Below are 4489 nucleotides of genomic sequence, written 5' to 3'. Positions count from 1 at the left end.
TTTACCCCAACAATCATCGTGCCACTCTTCGCAGAGAGGTGATAGACGCCAACGAGCCCGCGCATAGCAATCGAGGTGTAAAAAGGGCGTTGAAGGCAGGAAGCCTGGACGAAAGAGGCTACGAGGTCACCTCGAAGCGGTCTAAGAATCGGGCGCACTTGGGGCGACTACCAGTGCCAACCCCTTATCCCGCGGTGCGTCCGACACACAGAAATTTCCAAGGCGGCCAAGGAGCCTCCCCGCATAGCAATCGGGGTGTGAGGTTACGGATGCAGCATTGATAGCAATCGAGGTGTGAGGCGAAGGATGCAGAAGTGAGAGCCGAGGGATGTAGCAGAGATAGCAATCGGGGTGTGTGATGCAGAAGAGATAGCAATCGAGGTGTGCGGTGGGAAGGGCCCAGCAGCCAGAATGCATGAAGCGACGGATGAAGCAGTGATGACAACCGGGCTGTGAGGAGAGGAGGGATGCAGCCAAGAAAGCAATCAGGGCTCGAGGCAAGGGATGCATCAAGGATAGCAATCATGTTGTGAGGCGAGATTCCAAAGGCTAAACGTGAGAGGCTGCAGGGTCGACTCAGAGAGGTCTATGCATGTGAGAGGCTGAAAGCAAGGTCGACTCGGAGCGGTCTATGCATCGGGCGCGCTTGGGGCGACTACCAGTGCCAACCCCTTATCCCGCGACGCGTCCGACAAAGAGAACGTTCCAAGGCGGCAGAGGAGGTTACCAGCCGAAGGATGCAGTAGCAATAACAGGTATAGTTCCGCGGCGGCCGAGAAGACTCACCGCATAGGAATCGGGATGCGAGGCGAGGGATGCGGCGGGAAGGCCCCGACGGCTAAACGGAAGAGGCTGCAGGGCCGCCTCGGAATGGTCCAAGCATCGGATGCGATTGGGACGACTACCAGTGCCAACCCCTTATCCCGCGATGCGTCCGATACACAGATAGTTCCAAGGCGGCCGAGGAGCCTCACCGCATATCAATCGGGGTGCGAGGCGAGGGATGGGGCGGGAAGGCCCCAACGGCTAGACGGAAGAGGCTTCAGGGCCACCTCGGAATGGTCCAAGCATCGGACGCGCTTGGGGCGACTGCCAGTGCCAACCCCTTATCCCGCGATGCGTCCGATACACAGATGGTTCCAAGGCGGCCGAGGAGCCTCACCGCATAGCAATCGGGGGTGCGAGGCGAGGGATGGGGCGGGAAGGCCCCAACGGCTAGACGGAAGAGGCTTCAGGGCCGCCTAGGAATGGTCCAAGCATCGGACACGCTTGGGGCGACTACCAGTGACAGCCCCCTATCCCGCGATGCGTCCGATACGAAGATGGTTCCAAGGCGGCCGAGGAGCCTCACCGCATAGCAATCGGGGTGCGAGGTGGGGGATGCGGCGAGATGGCCCCAACGGCTAGACGGAAGAGGCCACAGGGCCGCGTCGGAATAGTCCAAGCATCGGACGCGCTTGGGGCGACTACCAGTGACAACCCCTTATCCCGCGATGCGTCCGATACGAAGATAGTTCCAAGGCGGCCGAGGAGCCTCACCGCATAGCAATCGGGGTGCGAGGTGGGGGATGCGGCGAGATGGCCCCAACGGCTAGACGGAAGAGGCTGCAGGGCCGCCTCGGAATAGTCCAAGCATCGGACGCGCTTGGGGCCACTACCAGTGACAACCCCTTATCCCGCGATGCGTCCGATACGAAGATAGTTCCAAGGCGGCCGAAGAGCCTCACCGCATAGCAATCGGGGTGCGAGGTGGGGGATGCGGCGAGATGGCCCCAACGGCTAGACGGAAGAGGCCACAGGGCCGCCTCGGAATAGTCCAAGCATCGGACGCGCTTGGGGCGACTACCAGTGACAACCCCTTATCCCGCGATGCGTCCGATACGAAGATAGTTCCCAGGCGGCCGAGGAGCCTCACCGCATAGCAATCGGGGTGCGAGGCGAGGGATGCGGCGAGATGGCCCCAAAGGCTAGACGGAAGAGGCTGCAGGGCTGCCTCGGAATAGTCCAAGCATCGGACGCGCTTGGGGCGACTACCACTGCCAACCCCTTATCCCGCGATGCGTCCGATACACAGATAGTTCCGAGGCGGCCGAGGAGGTGGGGGATGCAGCGAGATGGCCCCAACGGCTAGACGGAAGAGGCTGCAGGGCCGCCTCGGAATAGTCCAAGCATCGGACGCGCTTGGGGCGACTACCAGTGACAACCCCTTATCCCGCGATGCGTCCGATACACAGATAGTTCCGAGGCGGCCAAGGAGCCTCACCGCATAGCAATCGTGGTGCGAGGTGGGGGATGCGGCGAGATGGCCCCAACGGCTAGACGGAAGAGGCTGCAGGGCCGCCTCGGAATGGTCCAAGCATCGGATGCGCTTGGGGCGACTACCACTGCCAACCCCTTATCCCGCGATGCGTCCGATACACAGATAGTTCCAAGGCGGCCGAGGAGCCTCACAGCATAGCAATCGGGGTGCGAGGCGAGGGATGCGGCGAGAAAGCCCCAACGGCTAGAGGGAAGAGGCTTCAGGTCCGCCTCGGAATGGTCCAAGCATCGGACGCGCTTGGGGCGACTACCAGTGACAACCCCTTATCCCGCGACGCGTCCGATACACAGATAGTTCCAAGGCGGCCGAGGAGCCTCACCGCATAGCAATCGGGGTGCGAGGCGAGGGATGCGGCGAGAAGGACCGAACGGCTACACGGAAGAGGCTTCGGGGCCGCCTCGGAATGGTCCAAGCATCGGACGCGCTTGGGGCGACTACCAGTGACAACCCCTTATCCCGCGACGCGTCCGATACACAGATAGTTCCAAGGCGGCCGAGGAGCCTCACCGCATAGCAATCGGGGTGCGAGGCGAGGGATGCGGCGAGAAGGACCCAACGGCTACACGGAAGAGGCTTCGGGGCCGCCTCGGAATGGTCCAAGCATCGGACGCGCTTGGGGCGACTACCAGTGACAACCCCTTATCCCGCGACGCGTCCGATACACAGATAGTTCCAAGGCGGCCGAGGAGCCTCACCGCATAGCAATCGGGGTGCGAGGCGAGGGATGCGGCGAGAAGGACCCAACGGCTAGACGGAAGAGGCTTCGGGTCCGCCTCGGAATGGTCCAAGCATCGGACGCGCTTGGGGCGACTACCAGTGACAACCCCTTATCCCGCGACGCGTCCGATACACAGATAGTTCCAAGGCGGCCGAGGAGCCTCACCGCATAGCAATCGGGGTGCGAGGCGAGGGATGCGGCGAGAAGGACCCAACGGCTAGACGGAAGAGGCTTCGGGTCCGCCTCGGAATGGTCCAAGCATCGGACGCGCTTGGGGCGACTACCAGTGACAACCCCTTATCCCGCGACGCGTCCGATACACAGATAGTTCCAAGGCGGCCGAGGAGCCTCACCGCATAGCAATCGGGGTGCGAGGCGAGGGATGCGGCGAGAAGGACCCAACGGCTAGACGGAAGAGGCTTCGGGTCCGCCTCGGAATGGTCCAAGCATCGGACGCGCTTGGGGCGACTACCAGTGACAACCCCTTATCCCGCGACGCGTCCGATACACAGATAGTTCCGAGGCGGCCGAGGAGCCTCACCGCATAGCAATCGGGGTGCGAGGCGAAGGATGCGGCGAGAAGGACCCAACGGCTAGACGGAAGAGGCTTCGGGTCCGCCTCGGAATGGTCCAAGCATCGGACGCGCTTGGGGCGACTACCAGTGACAACCCCTTATCCCGCGACGCGTCCGATACACAGATAGTTCCAAGGCGGCCGAGGAGCCTCACCGCATAGCAATCGGGGTGCGAGGCGAGGGATGCAGCGAGAAGGACCCAACGGCTAGACGGAAGAGGCTTCAGGGCCGCCTCGGAATGGTCCAAGCATCGAACGCGCTTGGGGCGACTACCAGTGACAACCCCTTATCCCGCGACGCGTCCGATACACAGATAGTTCCGAGGCGGCCGAGGAGCCTCACCGCATAGCAATCGGGGTGCGAGGCGAGGGATGCGGCGAGAAGGACCCAACGGCTAGACGGAAGAGGCTTCAGGGCCGCCTCGGAATGGTCCAAGCATCGGACGCGCTTGGGGCGACTACCAGTGACAACCCCTTATCCCGCGACGCGTCCGATACACAGATAGTTCCGAGGCGGCCGAGGAGCCTCACCGCATAGCAATCGGGGTGCGAGGCGAGGGATGCGGCGAGAAGGACCCAACGGCTAGACGGAAGAGGCTTCAGGGCCGCCTCGGAATGGTCCAAGCATCGGACGCGCTTGGGGCGACTACCAATGACAACCCCTTATCCCGCGACGCGTCCGATACACAGATAGTTCCGAGGCGGCCGAGGAGCCTCACCGCATAGCAATCGGGGTGCGAGGCGAGGGATGCGGCGAGAAGGACCCAACGGCTAGACGGAAGAGGCTTCAGGGCCGCCTCGGAATGGTCCAAGCATCGGACGCGCTTGGGGCGACTACCAGTGACAACCCCTTATCCCGCGACGCGTCCGATACACA

This window comes from Cryptomeria japonica, unplaced genomic scaffold, assembly GCF_030272615.1.
Source record: "Cryptomeria japonica unplaced genomic scaffold, Sugi_1.0 HiC_scaffold_367, whole genome shotgun sequence".
Taxonomy (NCBI): Eukaryota; Viridiplantae; Streptophyta; class Pinopsida; order Cupressales; family Cupressaceae; genus Cryptomeria; species Cryptomeria japonica.
This window is presented reverse-complemented; position numbering follows the sequence as displayed.